This window comes from Alligator mississippiensis, chromosome 6, assembly GCF_030867095.1.
Source record: "Alligator mississippiensis isolate rAllMis1 chromosome 6, rAllMis1, whole genome shotgun sequence".
NCBI lineage: Eukaryota > Metazoa > Chordata > Crocodylia > Alligatoridae > Alligator > Alligator mississippiensis.
In genome coordinates, this window is record NC_081829.1 from 27,145,750 (window position 1) to 27,166,040 (window position 20,291).

Consider the following 20,291-nt stretch of genomic DNA (forward strand, 5'->3'; position numbering starts at 1 on the left):
AGAACAGAAAAGTTTAGTATCTTCACTAATTTTGCCTTACATAGGGAATTCAGTCATATAATATGTACTCTGCTTCTGCTCTTTTAGTAGTATCTGCCTTTGATCCAAGAAATGTAGTCCTTTGTGAAGTATTCAATATTTACCACTGAGAATTGTTAGTAACTTTCTCTTCCTCCTCCAGTCTTATAGGTCCTCCCTCCAAAAATATGCTGGCATAAATGTCACAGCAACACTTTGTTTTCATAATTCTTTTGGAATATTCCTTCTTATTTCTCATGTGACAGCTCCTTGTCCTTTACTTTCAAGTAGAAAGCTGTCTGTGAGCATTTATTAAGTTCTAAACTCCAGGCTCCCTCAGAAGTGAGTATAGTGAAAAGTAGGGCCTACTCAATTAAAAATAAAGCAAGTGGTATACAGTAGGGCAGTTGGCATAACCAGTCAAAGGAAAATGAGGTGCCAAATTAGTGATTGGCAATTGGTACTATAAAATAATTTCAGAATTCTAACAAAATTGACCATAAAGCTCAAAGTACTGTAAATTCCTCCCAACTGTTTTTAAAAGTCTGTTTCGCTGGATGCAAACATTTTTGCTAGTGACAAAATGAATATAAAATGCATACAGTTTAGCTTCCTTATAGCAAATACTACTGGCTTGGGAGAAAAGTTCATTAAAAGAGGGTGTTCACTATAATAGGGTTAGTCAGTTTGCTGCATCATCACAATGAAAAAAATGGTTCTTGCTGTTGGCATTGCTAAAAGCAGGGGGTTGCTGTAATGAGGTTGTATTGTATTTCCATGTGTAAACCAGCATGGAACAATTAGCATCTTCACACCAGTATTTGAGTATATCTATTCTGGTATAATATGTGTGGGTGTGTTTGTTTATTTTTTCACTTGTTCAAATTTTGACATTGCCTATCCTCTATGTCCCCTCAAAAGAAGCCTGAATACATAGAGATTGCAATTTGTTTGTCTTTATGTAAATACCTAAATGCAAATGTGTGCACACATTTGTAGCCTGAGTTAAACTGGAATGGGTTTTGAAAATTATTTCTGATTCCTGGAATTAGTGAAGTAGTTTGCTCAGACATAGTTGCTTTTATGTGATAATTCTCAGGAAATTAGGTTTCAGTAAACTGATTTTAAAAAATTCTAAAACAGATATAGTAAAAGTCAGGGCCATGGATTGCCTTGAAAAGCGGTGAATGTCTATTTAAATATTTTTAGAGTATTCACCTCTTAAGGGAAAGGAAAATAATTTCTGTACTAAGAGAGACAAAGAAGAAAAAAAATCTTCCTTCTGAAGAGCCAGAAAATGTAATTGTAGGAGTTAAATGTTTACTAATATCCGCCTGAAAGGAATACTTCTAGGAGCATTAGTAGCTGCTCAGTTAGGAAAAGTATCTCTCTCAACAGAAAAGTGCAAAAACTGAAGGCTCTCCTGCTGCTGATTCAGTTCTACAGCAAAACTTCTATGAGGCGATGATGAGGTTCTTTGTCTTCTGCATTTAGTACCACAGGAAAGTTTCATACCTCTGAACGCATTTATAATTTTTTCCAAACCTAACCAGTAGTAGATATCAGGTTTCAGCCTCATTGGGCATGTCTACATGAGAGATTTACCATGCAGTTGACTAATTAGCTGTACAGTAAATATCTCAGTGTCTACACTTGTGCCCCTATTAGGCTGGAGTAAAGTAATTTACTCCACAGCAGGATAGTATTTGCAAATACAAGTACTATCCTGCTGCAGGGTAGAGAACTCCTTAGCACATGTGTAGATGCTGCCCAGCTGGCTGGGGCACAAAGGTGCTTCAGTGCAGGGATTGCCTGCCAGCTAGCCCCACACTGAAGCACCCTCACGCTTCAGTCAGCCCCTCCGCCACATGTTGAGTCAGGGGGTGCAGCCCTGGGCTGGCAGGCTGACCCCTGGCATCCACTGCCAGTTGGGCTACTCCACCCAGGCTCCACGTGCTGCACCTGAATAAACTGCAGAACTTAGTGCTCCGGAATTAATTGATCCCGAGCACACATTCAAATGGTGCTCCCAGGAGCAATTAACTCTGAAGCAAAAAGCTCCACAGTTTATTCAGGTGCTGTGTTACACATGTAGATGTGCCCACTGCTAACCAAAAGTTTTGTAAAACTTGGGGGCTCAAATATGGAAGTGCATTTAGTGAGACATACCCACAGGAGCCATCTTTTGTGGCCATGAGCAAAGATGCTAGCCTGATTCAGCAAAAGCTTACCTAAATTAAACAATAGTTTGAGACTTGTGACTGAGCTCAGAAAGGAGATGTCACAAAATATTGACAAGCTGTGGGTAATTTTCAAAATTCTGCTTTCTGCTGAGTCAACCTTTAATAATATTAGATGCATAAAAAAAGGTATGCTATATCAACCAGCAGGCAGACAAAAGAAATTGGAATTTATTGGAGGAAGACTTTGATTTTTGTTGTGAATAGTTACATCTGGCATCTGCGTGCCATTTCCTAGATCTTCACTGTATGCTATCGGACCATTTTAGCAGTTCAGACATGTATTTGAACAAATTTCGCCATATTATTACCAAGGTGGACATCTTGCTAGAATAGACTTTTGGCCTCATGTAGAAAAAATGTAAAGACAATCATAATTTTGTAACAAGTAGTCAGAAAACCAAACAAACTACACAGTAATACTTTCATGAATGTCACTCTTGGGTTTTGGCAAGTTATCAGACTAACTGCACCTCTGATCCCTTCTCGAATCTTTGAGTGTATCCCCTCCCAAGCCTCAGGACTATAGTTATTACTTCTCTCAAGGTGGAAATACAAATGAAGCTTTCTGTAAGCATCCACAGACCTTGAGGGTCTGGATAATAACCTATTTCTTTAAGTCATAATCAATTCACTTTCTGTTTCAGGATCATAATATTTGAATCCTCCTCAGTTTCTTTATTGTAGTATTGTATTTATAATAGATATCATAGCTATATAGGAGAAGCAAGGTTTGGCATGTGAAACTTTATCAAAGTCTGAATCCATTTTATATGTTATTCAGTGGAGAAGTTGCTTCTGATGATGATTGTGGTTAGATTCAGGGTTGTTTGAAAGCCAGGGACAGCCTTGAAAATTTGATTCAAGGTTTAATCCTGTTAAAACATAGGTTGCAATTATTTGATGATCTTTTTTTGCAGGTTCCAATGTGCGATGGTATACCAGAACTAAGGATGTGTGTTGGTGGGAATTTTCTTTTTGTATTGTAATATGTTTATTTGGGGTATTTAGATGGTTAGTTCAAAGATACACTCTGTTTGGTTTTTTTTAGTGGAATGTCCTTCAATAAAGGCAGTTTTTAGATGGATATGGCGGTCTTGCAAACATTTTCTTTGTAAGTGCAGGGGGCGTCATTATATATTACAGGTCTCTTGTTGTGTTTGTAATAGTTGCTAGTTTTGTGGATGGAAGTGTGGTGATCTGTGGCATTTTTTGTATATGGTTATTTGTCAGGTGCCATTACTGATATTGATTGTGATATCAATGCAAGTTAATGTTGGTATAATTATATTCCAGAGACACTTTAATAGAAAAGTAATTGATGCTGAATAATATTTATTGTATCCCTTGTCCTCCACAAGGACTAAATCACTTTTTAACTGTTTATGGTTCTTTGATTTTTTAGTTTCCAGAACTGGCAAAACAAATCTTACAGCTTTGTTGGAGATGGGGATATACCTTTGAAGCTAACAGCTTTCCCACTGCCTTTCAAGTGTGTGCTGGGATGTTCTTCTCTGCGAGTCACTGATTTTTTTCTCTAGGTGATATCCTTCATCAAACTAAAACTACACAGACATATATTAAACACCCCTGTAATTCAGTACAGTTATATAGCATGTCGCAATAACTAGGTCACTTAATGGAATTAGTTAACTTATTACACAGCAGCTCTGTATCTATGGCAGATACAAATAGGGGACCATACAAAAACAACAAATATCTGTCTTCCCATAGAACTGTAAAAAAAGAATCAAGTATAAGATATATGATAAAAGCAAGTTTTCATACTTGAAGTTTGAGTCTGGTGTTCAGATGTTTTTCCTTAATTTTGTCTAACCCTAGGAATTTCTTTATTTATTCTTATTCACTGTCAATTTTAAGAGATAACGTAAAATATCCACCTCCTATGTAATTATTTATAATTGGTTTCAGCATGCAAGATTGAAAAAAACAAAAAGACCCCAAAAGCCACTCTTAAACTTGTCCCCACTTAAAGTCTGTTGAAGGAACTGCACTCTGTCTCCTTGTCTGAGCCCATGTAATGTGTGTGAGACTGTGTATACATTTTATATGCTTGCTCTCAGTGGGACTCTTGGCATTTTGTTTGGGGTGTATCCAAATTCAGGAAATATTTATTTTAATTAGTATAGAAGACATTAACAAGCTTATTTCTGCTGTCCTAACTTCTACAATGTAAAGGTCTTGTTACATGTACTAGAGAAGTGTAAAAGGCAAGGATTTTTGTGAGTCAGACCTTTTATTGGACCAAATGTATTGTTGGGTAAAGTTAGACAAGCTTTTGACTGCAAGGCATTCTTCATCAAGTCTGAGGAAGGAAGGGGTACAGTAATTATTAAAAGCAGTGGATATAGCTGTGAAATTGGAGAGGTGAGAAATTCCCAGGGGTAGCAGACAAACAATTAGCAGAAGAAAAAAGCTTAATTAGTGAGAGATCAAGACCTATCAAAAGGGAGGAGGGTCATTATCACTTGTAGTGTGAAGGAAGAATTTCAGGAATCAGGTAAATTATAGTATACCTGATTTCAGCATCAGTGTTCAGTTCTTGGTGCAGTGTCCAGCCAGCTTCTGAATTTTTGTTCCTAGGTTGCCTTTGGTGGATTTTCCTTGAACACAAGGTTAGAGAGAGAGAGTGGTTGTTCTGTGGAAAATATCCTCTACTGGTATTTGTGTGTCTGTGGCAGCAAAGCGCCCCCACAGGCGAGTGAGGGGGAGAAGAGGGGACCCACAGACCCTAGACCCCGAGAGCAAGCCCCCAGGAGGGCATACATACCGGCAGAGGGGCAGCGGGAGGAAGAGCCGCAGCCACGCGAGCCGCCATTACGCCGGCTCTGGCAACAGCTGTTCACCGCGCGGCGAACAGCTGAGCCAATCCCAGCAGCCGGAGCGGCCGCTGCGGGAGGATTCAAGAACGCTGACAGGACAGGGAAGGAGAGAGAGCCAGGGGGAGAGAGTACGGGTGCGTGGCCTGTGCTGCAGGCTCTCGCACGGAGCGTCAAGGACCCCACCTGCGGTTCTCAAGCAAGCAGTATAGGCAGGAGCGGGACGCCTTTCGCCAGCAGCGAGGCGAGAGGCGATCAGAGAGTGCACGCCGAGGCACTCTCTCTGCTGCGTCCTGAAGTGGCAGCCATGCAGAAAGCAGGGGAGCGCCCTGCGGACGGGAGGAAAGGGGAGAGAGCGGAGGCCCCAGGAGGGGGCTGGAACCAGGGGAAGCAACCACCAGCTCCCCCTGGTTCGGAGGAGTATTATCTTTAAGCAAGGAGGAAGGAGAAACCCCTTTTAGCAGGAGGGAGGACGACCGGAACTGGTCAGGGGCCATCATACTGGGCCTGGCAACATCTGGACAACATCGCCCAGCGGTTGGCGTGAGGACAGGGTGTAGGGGAGGCGGAGCCCCGTGGATCACCGCGTCCTGTAACCGTGAGTAACACCGTCTATCGGGAGGTCCCACCCAGGATAAAGATCCCCACTGGAGACCCCTCTGAACGTAATCGATTACATCCAAGTCGTGGCAGGCGAGTTGAGGGGAGGGGCCACATCCCGATAGGTCAGATGGAGCGAGGTGCAGGCTCCACAGTGTCTGTAAAAGTTCATTCTGGTAAACAGTTGCTATTTAGGTGACCCTTGTAGTCACCATGAGGGCATCTAAAGTACAGGGTCAGACGTATCATGCTTTGGGAAGGGCATATGTAGGATCTGTGGATTCTGGTGGGTCTGTTGTGGGGAGTGTTGATTGTAGTAGCAGGGGAGATGGGTTAACAGGTTAAGCATTTCTTGCTAAGGCAAGATTGAGTCCCATTTGATGTTGATTGAGCAGTGAGGAGTTTGCTTTTGATGATGAGTTGGACAAGGTTAGAGGGTTGTTTTGAAAGACAAGAGCAAAGAGGCTGGGAACCAAGCCAAGTATAGCCTGTAATTGTTTGATGATGCTTCTAATCGTTCCAGTGTGGGGTAAGAGGTGACCGCAAGAGGTGTGGGATCCTTTTGTCTTGTACTAGATGACTGCAGGGTATTTGCATAGGTCTTTCAGAGATACAGTTTATTTCTCTGCTGGAGTGTCCTTGTTGTATAAAGGCAGATTTCAGCCTAACCAAGTTGGTGTCATGAGTATTTTCCTCAGAGCAGCTGTAGATGTATCTGAGGACCTGACTATAGATTACAGCTTTTTTGGTGTGTTTGGAATTATTGCTAGTTTTCTGGTATTGCTAATTTTGTGGACATAAATATAGTGGTCCATGGATTTTTTTTTATATGGTTGTTAGTAGGGTGCCATCCCGATGTGGATTGTCGTGTCTAAAAAGTTGATGTTAGTGTAGGAATATTCCAGACAAAATTTGATCAAAGCGTGATAGTTGTTAAACTTGTGGCAGAAGTCAATAACTGAGTCCAGGTGTTCAGTCCAGATGATAAAAATATCATCTATGTAACACAGGTATTGTGTAGGTTTTCTAGAAATTTTTCCTCCAGGTGCCTCATAAAGAGGTTGGCATATTGAGGAGCCATCTCTTTATCCATAGCTATCCATGGTTTGGAAGAAGTGATAATTGTAGAAGGTGAAGTTGTGGGTGAGGACATAGTGGATGATTTATACAATATGTTGTTACAAATCTGAATCTAGTCTGTGTTCTTGTAAGTTTTTCGGGCAGGCAGCTGTGCCTTCATGGTGTGGAATGTTAGTGTACAGGATAGTGACGTCGATGGCTGCAAGTATGGCCTTTGGAGGAGGTGGTTAATGTTCTGCATTTTTTGAGTAAGTCTTTTGTATCTTGTAGAAAACTCATTCTTTGAGTGATAAGTGGTTCCAAGGTAGTTTCTGTGAAACCTGACCTCAGTGATAGTACTACAGTTTGATATGATGGATCTGCCAGGGTTACCTTGTTAGCTTCAGGAAAAACTACTTCTACTAATCCTGCAAGTGTGTAAAGGATTAGATATTTTCCAGTTCTAGAGCACATACTGGTGGGGGATCCTCCCCAAGTTCTTTATAGTAGTTGGTGTCATAGAGATGTTTGTTGGGTGCACAGATATGGTATTGAAGGTTGAGGATGACTAGAGCTCCACTTTTGTCCACTGGTTTGATTGTTATTGGATCACAGGGATTGTATGGAAGTGTCACTGGCCATCATCTTCGAAAACTCATGGCGATCAAGAGAGGTCCCGGATGATTGGAAAAGGGCAAACATAGTGCCCATATTTAAGAAAGGGGAAAAGGAGGATCCAAGGAATTACAGACTAGTCAGCCTCACAGTCCCTGAAAAAATAATGGAGTAAATCCTCAAGGAATCCATTTCTAAGCACTTGGAGAAGAAGAAGGTGATTAGGAACAATCAGCATGGATTCACCAAGAGCAAGTTATGCCTGACCAACCGGATTGCCTCCTATGATGAGATGAGTGGCTCTGTATATGCGGGGAGACCAGTGGATGTGGAATACCTTGATTTTAGCAAGGCTTTTGATACGGTCTCCCACAATTCTTGCAGGCAAGCTACAGAAGTGTGGGCTGGATGAATGGACTGTAAGATGGATAGAAAACTGGCTGGAGCATCAGGCTTAGAGGGTAATAATAGCTCAATGTTTAGCTGGAAGCCAGTATCCAGTGGAGCGCCCTAGGGGTCCGTCCTGGGTCTGGTTTTGTTCAACGTCTTTGTCAACATCCTGGAAGATGACATTGAGTGTACCACCAGCAAGTTTGCAGATGACACCAAGCTGTGGGGTGTAGTAGATACGCTGGAGGGTAGAGCCAGGATTCAGAGTGACCTAGACAAAATGGGCCAAAAGGCATCTCATGAGGTTCAACAAAGACAAGTGCAAAGTCTTGCACTTAGGATGGACCAATCCCATGTACCAGTACAGGTTGGGGGCTGACTGGCTAGGCAACAGCTCTGCAGAAAGGGACCCTGGGGGTTACAGTGTACGGTAAGCTGAATATGAACCAACAGTGTGCCCTTGTTGCAAAAAAGGCTAATGGCATACTGGGCTGCATTGGTAGGAGTGTTGCCAGCAGAGAAAGGGTAGTGATTATTCCACTCTGTTTAGCACTGGTAAGGCCACATCTGCAGTACTGTGTTCAGTTGTGGCCCCCTACTACAGAATGGATATAGACAAATTGGAAAGAGTCCAGCTGACAGAACAAAAATGGTTAAAGGGTTCGGGCACATGACTTCTGAGGAGAGGCTGAGAGAATTGGGCTTATTTAGTTTAGAGAATAGAAAACCGAGAGGGGATTTAATAGTAGCTTTCAACTACCTGAAGGGAAGTTCGAAAGAGGATGGAGCTAAACTGTTCTCAGTGGTGGCAGATGACAGAATAAGGAGCAATGGTCTCAAGTTGCAGCAAGGGAAGTTTAGGTTAGATATTAGGAAGAATTTTCTCCTTAGAAGGGTAGTAAAACACTGGAACACCCCACCCAGCGAGGCTGTGGAATCTCTGTCCTAAGACCTGGCTAGACAAAGCTTTGGCTGGGATGATCTAGTTGGGGATGGTCCTAGTCTGGGCACAGGATTGGACTAAATGACTTCCTGAGGTCTCTTCCAGCCCTGCTTTTCAATGATTCCATGATTCTAAGTGTAGAGAAATGTGTTGTTTTAAAACAAGTAGAATCATTTGAGCAGCCTAATACATTATGATGAAGCACTGCAAATTCAGGACCAAATTTACTGCTGGCATAAATGGGTGTTGATCCATAGAAGCTATTAGAGCCATTGCATATGTTTATGTTGGCAGTGAATTTGTTCCTCAAATAACATTTGTTAGTGGATTTGTGTTACTCGAGTGGTATGCAGAAGGTACCCACTGTCTAATCAAAGGAATGTCAGTGGGTGTGTGTATACTGTGGGGAGTGTGGCTGCCTAGCTGTAGGTGAGCTCACCTCCTTTCCCTACACAGCAGAGCAGAGACCCAGTGATATTTAACTATGTACAGGTTTAATGATACAAAATAATATAAAACTTATAACCATAAACTTACAATTATCTATCTATCTAATATGTATGTATACACACACACACAGGTACCTATGTTATTTACAAATATAGGTTTACACAGGCAGTAGCTCTTTTCTACCCTGAACTCAGACACAGGCCTATCCTCTGTGGCTTTCTGATCAGTCTACAACCCCCGCCCCTCAACAGGGCCCTCTAGCAGCACAAATCAGTGACAGGAATAGCTGGCAGTGATGGAACAATACTTAAACATACACAATCAGGTAACATCAGTAGAGTCACAAACATATACCGATAACCCATACAATGAGTTCAAATATAAAACAGTTTATAATCCTATTCTAATACATCAGTAAGGACACAGGATTATAACAAGAATCATAATGACATGAGAACCCAGAATACAACAATGGCCCAGCAGCAGCTGTACCCAAAGAAGAAATGACAACCCATGGAAGGGGTTACCTAACAGAACAACATTATCCTCTCCCAGGTCACTCAACTAGGAGGGGCCCATAACCTTGAAACAGGGCCCCTAAACTCCCCTTTGTATCTGAAGGCAAATCGTCCCCTCTCCTCAGGGGCTTCCTATTAACTGCCTGCAGTGAAGAAGGCCCTCCTCCCCTGTGGGAATCCCCTTCCCCGAGTAACTCATGACTCCCAGGATCCTCTCTTGTAGGGGTTTGACCCATCCAGTTGGTGTTCATGGCAGGAAGGCCCAAGCTGCAGCCACCAGGGCTTATCAGCCCTCTCTCAACCTTGTGCACTGCCCTGTGGCCAAAGGGGCATCTGCCTAGGGCAGGAATGTGGTCCCGTGTCGCCTCGTGCAGCTGTAGGGCCTTGTTCACTGACCCATGCACTGAGGGCCCAGCTCTTGCCTTGTACACAGTTGGGGACCCACACTGTCTAGTGCAGCTGTCGCAGTCCCAGCTGCTCCCAGACCCTCGCCAGCCCTGTGCACCAGCCAACGCACTAAAGGCTCCTGCCTCGTGCAGGGTGGGGGACCTGCACTGCCTCGTGCAGCTGCGGTGTCCTGTCAGCTCTCCAAGCTCCCCATGCACTGTTCTGTGCACTGAAGGGACTCCTACCCCATTCAGCCATGGGGACCCACACTGCCTTGTGCAGCCACCAAGGTTCCTTCAGTTTTCCACCAGCCCTGTGCACCACTCTGTGCACTGAAGTGGCCGGGCTCTTGCCTCGTGCAAGGTTGGGGACCCGTACTGCCTTGTGCAGCTGCCAGGGTCCCATCTGCCCTATGGACCTGCTGTGCACCGGCTGATGCACCGTCAGCACACTCTTCCTATGGCGGCTGGGATGCATCCACCACCGCTTCTCCCCGCCAGAGGCATCTTCAGGGCACTTCTGAGGCAACTGCTCCAACCCTGCTGGTCAGCTCAACCATCTCTACAGCCCTCATTTTCATTGTCCCTCGTTGAAAGCTGCCTGTGTGCTGGACACGCTGGCTTTTTACTCTTTCTGGAGGCTCCACCCCTGGATTGGGAGCAGACCAATAGGAAAACCTGAGGGGTTAGTTCTCCCTCAGGTCCTCTTCTTTGTCTTGCCCCTAGGTCAGTGTGGGGCAAGCCTCTCTCCCTCCCTCTCCTGATTGGTGGGGAAGGGGAGTGCCCTCACCAATCAATCTGAGCCTTCTGGGTCAAACTGGCAAGCTGGGCTGCCACTGGCAAGCCTGCCACATCTGTTTAAGTTGCAGAGTTCTGTAGTCAGTCTTTGTGTTTGAGCTTTTAGTTCATAAACTTATCATTTCTTTCCAGAGCAGTACAGCTGCATAGCACCCATGAAAGAATGAGGACATATCTTGGCACACTGAATAAAATTTTGCTTGTCCAGGAGCTACCAAGTCAGAGCATAACCTTTCTCATTTACAGTTTTAATTTTTTTCTATTGATTTTATTTTTAAAAGATACTGATTGATTATATAAAGGTTTGCACTACAGAATAATTCTAATAATGCCCAGAATTAAGGTAGAATGTTATTACAGTAAAAGCTCTGTTATCCAGCATCCCCTGGGAATGGGGGATGCTGGATAACAAAATATGCTGGTTAATCGAGCAGCCCGGGCTGCTGCTTCTCCCGCCGCGTCTGGGGCGTCCCTCCGCCCCTCTTACCACATTGCTGTCCCTCCCATGGGCCCTGCAGGACAGGGAGGTGGGCCCCGCACAGCCTCACACAGCCTGTTATGCCCCCAGGCCATGGGGGCTCGGCAGCTCAGGCTGCTTTGCCCCGGGCTGTGGGGGCTCGGAGAAACCGGAAGCGCCATGGTGGCCACTTCCAGTTTCACTTTATCTTACAAACCAGCATCCTGGTTAATTGAGCATGCCGGCTTGTAAGGTGCTGGTTAACAGAACTTTTACTGTATATAATTGTGGAACAATTTAAATATAAAAATCGGGTGTTTTCACCTGAGTGACAAATTGGAAAGAATGCCTCAGTAACCTAGTTGGTAGTTTTTTAGTACAAAAAATGATTATCAGGCTAAACACTATTTGTATGTGACAGTAAGCAGTACTGTTAAATTATTGATGTGAATGTAGTGTCATTTTATAGACCCTTTCCGCCTTGCTATTCTTTTTCAAGGAATATGAATTTCCCTTACTAAAAGAATTCTAATATAATAAAATCCTTAGTCTGTCTATCTGTCTCTAACACTCTGGGCCAACTGGGCATGCACCACCAAGAGGACGCATGCTAATTGACTGTAAGGGCCTGGAGCCTTATGGACAGAGGAGGTGAGGGACTGCACACCCCGCCCTCCCAATGAAAGCCTGCAGGGAGGGGGAGGTGGCAGGGAAGAGGGGAGGAAGGGAGGGAGGGGAGCGGGAATGAGAAGGGGGATGTTTCCAGTGGCAACACCCCGCTACCGCTGCACCCCCCCTACCCTGCTGCCATTGCCGCAGCCTGGCCCCAGCAACAGCTGGCAGAAAGGAGGAGGCAGCGGGGAAGGAGTGTGGAGCGAGGGGGGGTATGTTGCGTGCCACCTAATGTCTCCGGCTGCTGCATACAAGCTCCCTTCCGCCCTCCCCCTTCCTGGAAGCTGGCAGTGGTGCAAAATGGAGCACACAGGGCCATACTGGGAGTGGTGGGGGGTGGGGGGGCACAGGGCTGGAGGCAGGGGTAGGGGGGACACAGAGGGACAGAGACAGAACGGCAGCACCATGGGTTACAAGGTGGTGGCACTCCATTCCCCCCCACCCTGGTCATTCATGACAGGCAATTTGCTAGTACATAACATAAAACGGGAATGGAGTTTGCACCTTAAATTAACACACCTGAAGTGAAGAAAGCCATCCATTGTGCTGCTTTCATATGGCTGTTGTTAAATATTAATTTGATAAGGACAGAGTATCTTAAAATTGGGACTCAAAAATCTTGAACTTTTTTCCAACTGCTTTATCTTACATTAAAATGTTTATTGTTGAGATAAAGTGTACTCTATTCAAGCAGTAACAAGTTTCATAGTAGAACAAAAGTAGGCAGAACTCACAAAATTCACTGTAACAAAAAGTATGAACAGAAAGATATGAAAACTATTGATTATGTTGTCTCTAGTGACATACAAACAAAGTGATAACTGTTCACATCCATAAAAATTGAAGAATGGCAGTGTCAGACTACACAAAGATTAACATAAGAATCTGACATCTTTGGTGAAAATTTATAATTACATTTGATGCCTTTGGTAGAAATTGGAAGAAGGGTGGAATTTCATCAAGTAATTTTTTATGCATGTCAGTACTAACTGCTTAACCCTTTGATTAACAATAATAATTTCTATGGGGAAACAGTACATTTAACAGAAGGCTGTCAATGATGAGAAAGTATTGGCAATGAAAATGTTTTCTTTGGTGTCTGATAGTAGTATTTATACTTCTGTGTAAAAAGTTGGCTATCTAGATTTCGTCTTGACACACAGAACACTTAAGGCAAGATTCATAAAGGGAGTTAGTCCTGGTGATGCCAAACAGTATAACATCTAAAAGTTAGGTGCCCAGCTTTAGTAGTGGAATTCATAAACTCAAGTTAAATTCTTACATTCCCTATACTTTAACTGACAAAAATTAGGCACCTGAGATTGAGATTCATCATAATCACTATATTTGCATGGCAGGGGGGACAGGGATGGTACTTAAGACAGCCAATAAGAAATGCCAGTGAAAGGGATACTGAAATTCTGCTTCTTTCCTGGCTGCAGAGCACTGCCTATATCAAATCTGAGATTCATAGCCTGAAACTAAGTTGTCCCAAAGTTGTCGCTTACTGTACAGGTACCAGGTTCATTCTTTCCCTTTCAGAACAGAAGTGTGTGTACGCTTTTCATATGATAGCTTATTAGATAGAACACTTGCCCAGGAAGCTGGAGAGCTTAGTTCAACCTGACAGGTTCAAACCCACATCTCCCTCATGTCAGTAGGCTATTATAGCAGCAACCAGACAAAAGGAAGGCTCCTGGAGCAGTGCTCCTGTCCACCAAATCTTTTAAAGCAGGGATACTGTATGCTCAAGAACACACAGAAGGAGCAACAAAAAGGCGCCAGAATGTAGCCTAGTACAGCGGTTGTCAACCGGGAGTACATGTACATCTAGGGGTACTTAAAAAGGTCATAAGGGGTACGCAGAACTGATGTGGCTGATAAATGCCCTGTACATATGCACAGCTGTGGCGCAGTATGCAGGCAGCCAGGAGCGCAGCCTGGCAGCATGGAGAGCAGCTAGGTCTGGCTGGGAAGTCTGTTGTCGGAGGCAGGGCAGATTGAGGCCGCAGCGGTGTGGGAGGGAGTGGAGCTGGGGCTGAGGCAGGGGCACCCAGCCAGGGTGGGGTGTGGGACCTAGCTGTTCATGTGGGGGCGGCTCCTGCTGCTATGTGCACCCCCGGACGGCATGGGGGGCATGTGCACCCAGATCTGCATGTGGGGCAAGGGTGGGCTGGCACTGCGGGCTGGGGCTGGGGCAGTGCCAGGCTCTTCCCAGTGGGTGGGCTGGGCTGGGCTGGTCTGTGCTCGGGGCAGGTGGGGCCGGTGCTGGGAGGGGGAGCTGTAGAGGCGAGGGCAAATTCTGGAGTGGCTGCAGCCCCTCTCATAGCGCCCTCCCAGCACCACCACCACTCATCCCAAGCATTGCCCTGGCCCCAGCCCACAGCTGCAGCCCGCCCTTTCCTCACGTGTAGATGCGGGCATACCCCACCATGCCCATCTGGGGTGCATGCAGTGGTGGGAGTTGCCCCCTTCTCTCTATGCCCCCTGGACTTGCGGCTCTGTCCTGCACTCCACCCCGGCTGTGCAGCACCTGCCCCAGCCACAACCCCACTCTCTCCCTCACCACAGGGGCCTCGATCTGTTCCCACCCCCCCCCCCTTAAAAACAAGAAAAAATATAAAGGGGTACATGAGCTGAACCTTTGAGACAGAAGGTGTACACTTGTTATAAAAGGTTGAAGACCCCTGGCCTAGTAAATGGGAGAAGTCCCTTCAGTTCTGCTCCCTGCTCACAATAGTCTTGATATGCACATTTAAAATCATTGTACAGGTAGGACTCTGGATGTATGGGCATATGGACAGTGGTGTGAGTAAAACTGGCAGGCCTCTCCAGTGACCTTTCGTTAGATATAATCAAAGGAGCAAATCAAAAGAAAACGTGGAAGCATAAATTGAACAGTTGTTCACAATTACAAGTCAATATTTGTTATAGTTACCACATGTCACAGATACCCTAATTATTTCCTATTTCCTTTTTGTGTCATTAAGAGAAACCTGTGGCATGTCTAATGGCATTGACTGTGGTAACTGTGATTACCTTTTGACTTCTAATGGGATCCATTGATTTGGTGGGGTTATAAACTGAGGGAAAACCAGGTAATACAAATGAATATAAAGCTGAACATTGGCCAGCTTATATTCTACCTATTAGGAACCTAAATCTACTTAGACACATAAGTGCAGATTCCTGAAAATCCATTAAGACATCTACTTTTGTTACAGCATCCTCTGACCCTTAAGATTGAGTCACAAAAAAGCAGTGAGGAGAAGGACCCACCCATCTTTTCTGTTAAACATGTTTTTGGGGATTTGAGCAGTGCAGAAGAGAATTGCATTTAGGCACTTACAGCCCTAATAAATGGAATATTATTTGGCCCCATATCTCAGTCTGGCAAGTTCTTTGTTTTCATAGTTATTTGTGTTAAAGAGATGAAAGGAGTGAGCCAACTGGAATTTGGAAAGGACATTTGAATGGGGGATTCCCAATAATGTTATAAAAATGTTTAAACCTTGAGACTGATAAGATTGTGGTTGCTGCATAGATGCCATATGTCTAAAAATATTCCACTACTGTATATTCTCTTATATTTCTATACTTCTGTGTTCAAAAAATGCATATTTTGCTTTCCTTCCATGTGAGCCAGTTATTTTCACATCCTAAAATATGGATGTGGCTTTAAAATTCAAACAGGTTTAAATTGTGGTGTATGAAATGGAGAATGATAAGGAATTGACATTACGCAAGAAAAATAAGGAACTGGCACCAGAAAAAAGCCACAAAAGTATGAAGAAGATTCTAAGAGACTGTAAATTCCTCATTTCAGGAAAACCCCTCAGTATGTGCTTAAATGCTAAATGAATAGAGATGTTTTCCTATACCTGTACAATAACATTTATGTAAGACCAATGTAGCCAACTTAAAGTTTTATAGGAACTATAACTGTATTTCCTGGTACTTTTGGATTTAAATCTTAACCATAACATCAAATTAACATAGCTTTATTGTTTAATTTTCTTATTCTGGGTAATTTGCAAGGAGCAGGATGGGGAAGTCAGAGGCAGGAAGGGACTGAGGGAAGAAAAAAGGAGAAAAGAGCAGAGAACTTGCTTTAGTTTGGTAATTCACACTCAAGGGCTAAGTACAGACATTCAAAAATCCTGAGGCAGGTTTCTCTAAACTGTGTAGAGTGGATCGGGAGTGAATGGAACATATGTTCACCCTTTGGTGGGGGGAGGTAGGCAGATGCCTGCACTGGCGAAGGCCAGAAGGCAGGGGATTCTCCCACATACCTCCCAGTGTTCCAGACACTGCTGAAGGCAGCCAAGCCCAGCTGAGTGGAGGCCACACCTGATTAGCTGCTTGGCACATGCCTTCAACCCCCTGCTGCCAGGTGCAGGGTGTGGGGGAGCCAGTACAGAATTTCTCCCCAGCTCTGCTGCAGCAGGAAGGGAAGGGGGAAGGCAAAGGCCCCTGCCTTGTCCACCTGGCTCTCTATACCCAGCCAGAACAGCTGGAGAGGGCCTATGTGGTGGGGGTTTCTACCCCCTCTGTGCAGCTGGCCAGCCAAGCCACTGCTGCTGCCTCTCTTAGCTGCAAGCCACTGCCTGTCAGTGGCAAGGGAGGGGAGGAACAGATCCCAGTCCAGCTGGGGTCTGTAAAGCTGGGGTGGGCCAGCACAACAGGGGCTTCCCCCACCCCCACTGCCCAGCTGCCCAGCTTGTAGCCAGTTGGGCAGCCGAAGTAAATGCCTACAGTGCATGGGCCTCCCCCAGTGGTGCAGACCCCAACGCGGGCAGTGGTGGGGAGGCCAGTGCAGGGGGCTCTCTTTCCTGTCCTCCTTTCACCGACAATAGGCAGTGGCTTTTAGTGGAGAGAGGCAGTGACAGCAGCTCAGCTGGGCAGTGGAGGGGGAGCCCTCCCAGCCTGCCCTCCCCCCCCTCACTTGACACACCCCAGTGGGGGGGGTTGCAGAGAAGGTTTCTCTGTTCCCCACCTTTGCCCCCATTCCTTCCTCTGCCTGTGAGAGATAGCAGCTCATGGCGGGGGTTGCGGAAGGGAGGGGGGCTATGGAGCAGAGATTTTGCTGCCTCAGCTTTGTGACAGTCCAGGGGCAGGACCAGCTCAGCACTTATCCAGAGCAGAGGATTGTGGGCTGAGACCAGCTCACTCACACTGCTAGGAACAGTTAGCAGGAGAGCCACAAAGCATCCTGGGGTGCCAGGGGATTGCGACCTAACTTGAGTCGGGAGGGGATCTGGCACAAAAGTTTGAGAGACCCATCTAACCTAAACTGATTATATCTTATACAACATCCATCTGGATCTATCTTAGACCAGGTTTTACCATTTTAGAACCGGTCTATGTGCACGTAACTTCTGTTCTGTTACAGGTTTAGACTAGTTTCCAGTCGCATATACCGGTTTGTGTGTAATTTCTCCATCTAGCCGAGATGAAAGTTATTCCTGTATAGAGGGTCCTCTGAATGCAAGGCTGTATGCATAATTTGGATCTTGTTTAAGCTCTTAACTTGGGTCTCATGAGGGCCACGTTTATAGGGGGTTTGTTTTGTTGTTTGTTTGTTTTTTACCTTGAAATAATTTTTATGCTTCATCCGCAAAGTATTAACTACACAGTGGTGTTCATTTCTCTGTATAATTGTTAACCTCATTATGCAATGTTTATGTATACATGCATGTGCCCGGAGCATAGCATATCACCATCTTCTTAAAAAGGCAATAGAAAATATAAGGAAAAAACACTGTGGCCACATAATTCGTAATTTTCATATACTCATAACTCCAACCAAGTTTCTTGAACCATACTACAAATCTAAAGTGAATTTCAAAAACAGGACACATTTGAATTATATAAATGCAAATAAAACTATCTGAAAGATGTCTTAATTCATATGTCACGGTGCAGGGTCCCTGATGATGGCCCTGATGCCCCTGGGCTCTGTGACTGTCAGCTTCACCCTGCGGGCACCTTCTAATATACCCCGGCACCCAGATCTACTTTAACATATACTATGCCTCTGACTCTCCCTGCAACCATTCTCCTCAACATCTACCATTTAACATGTCCTGGGAGGTTACTAACATACACCTCGGGTCTCATTTCAGGCCTTGCCTAGTTATCTTAGTCGCTGAGAGAACCCCTGCCTCCTTAGCTTAGTCTGCCATCTGTGTCTGGGACAGGGTTTATTTCTGTATGGGTCTTATTGGCTTTCTCTTGTGGCTGCACTCCTGGTGTGACTCTGGCTTCTATAGCATCTCCCTGGATACTTGTTCCCCATTTCCTACCTTAGGGACTCCAGCATACCTTTCTACTGCTGCTTCAGCCACCACCTCCTCCCTGAGGTCTTTATTTGATCTATGCTGCATGCGGGTTTGCTCTGCCAGTGTTCTCCGGTCTCTTGGCTTTGGGCATTTCGCCCTCTGAGTGCAGCCTTGGCAAAGCCGGTTCGAACTCCTGTTACTTGTTCTGGATAGTTCTCTCCTCTACATAGCTGTTGGGGGTATCTACTTCCTTTCTAATAGTTGGATATTGTCTGTCACTGCCAATAGTCCAGTCTCATGCTTATTGGTGTGTTCTTCCAGCTTTCCTATTATGCTGTGTCTTTCCTTACTGTGCTATCTTATCCACTCATCCCAATCCCGGTCCTGGTGTTTTCCCTGCTGGGTAAGTCCCATCTCACCTCCTATTTTCAAACATGTTCGCTCATCCTTTTCCTGGGATTGCAGGATTTCCAGCTTCATGGTCTCAATCTGTTTTTCAGCCTCAGTCAAAGATCCATTCAAAACCTGTATCTCCCAAAGGTGATCCTGGCACTTAGCTTTGGCTGCTGCTACATGGTCGTTTAGCTGTACTTCCAGCACAGCCACCATTTCTCTTAGCTGACCTAGAGCCTGCAGCTCCACTACCAAGGTTTCTCTCACTTCTTCCGGACACTGGTTCTAGCTGGGAGCCCTTAGGAGTCCTTCTCCAGCCATTGCCAGTCTGGCTTCCCATCTCTATTCCTTTCTTCTAAGGTCTCCAGTTGTTTGATCTCTCATTCTAGTGTCAGTACCTGATCTACCTTGGCTTGCACACCCACCTGTAGACAATCTCTTCCTGCACATATAGCTCCTTTGCTTGCCGTGCCCACTTGCAGAAGGATCCTCAAGGACTGTATCTGTTTCTCACCCTGGCCTTTCTCCACCTCCACCATTTGCAACTGAGTTCGCAACACATCACACTCCTCAGTTCTTAGCTCTTTACCTCTGTTTCAAGGAACTGCATCTGGTCCTGCAACCCTTTGTAATCTTCCATGTATCTTCTGACCATCTCCATTTCTTTCAATATGGTCTTTCCTGCCTTCTCTGACTAGATATGGTCTTGGATTAATTCATTTTGCATTTCTTGTACAACTGCTTCCAATCAGAAGTATCTCTGTTGCCAACTCTCCAGCTCCTCCTGCAAGTCCTCTACCTGGTCCTCTCGACTCTGCAGTTGTTTTTCTATGGTCCCTATAATGTGTTTTGACTCTTTAATCTGTTGTCAAAAGTCTAACTCTCCCACCATCTGGGCTATGCAGACTTCGGATGACCTTGTTGTCAGTATTGCCATCTCTTTCTGCATCTTCTTCCCGCTTTCAGCTCTTCTCAGCCTCATTCAAGATGAGCCCTTCCAGCACTCAAGTTTTTTCAGCCTCAGCTGCAATCAGGCATCTGCCTTCCATAGACCCTCCTTCCTTCTTTCTGGATTGCAAGAGTAGTTCTAATGCAGCCACTTTTACCTCAGTCTGCTCATTTTTGGACCTCAGCACTTCTAGCTCCCATTGTAAATGGACCTCTCTTTCTTCTACATCATCTGCTTGCAGCTGCCAGATGAGGGCCTCTTGCTTTAAAGCTTCCATCGCCTCCATCTCTGCCGAGGTTTTTCTCCTGCCTTTACTCTGTCTTTTATCTCTTCTCCACTAGGAAAAGGAATCTTCTGGTCTGGACTTGAAGTCTTCCCACCTTCAGTCTCCTGCAGTGGTATTTTCCATCCTCAGCTCTTCCTCCTGAGCTCTGGTGCTGCTGCTTTACAATAAGCCTCTCTAGGACCCTATTCTGGCCCAAAGATTCATTTCCCTTCTCAGGGAAACAGGCTTCTTTCCCATGCATGGCCGGTTTACCGGCCGGTGCACCACTTGTTACAGCTTGGGGTCCCCAGGGATAGCCGTAATGCCCCTACGGCTCCGTGACAACTTTGCCCTGCGGGCACCTTCTAATCTCACCTGCCACATCTTGTTGGTTAAGATAATAAATAGGGAGGCTGC

At 45.2% G+C, this 20,291-nt stretch overlaps 1 protein-coding gene across 3 annotated transcripts in view; it reads left to right on the forward strand.

Moving 5' to 3' along the window:
- Positions 1–20,291, forward strand: part of ADK (adenosine kinase) — a 586,810-nt gene that overhangs the window by 387,375 nt on the left and 179,144 nt on the right. The window lies entirely within an intron of this gene.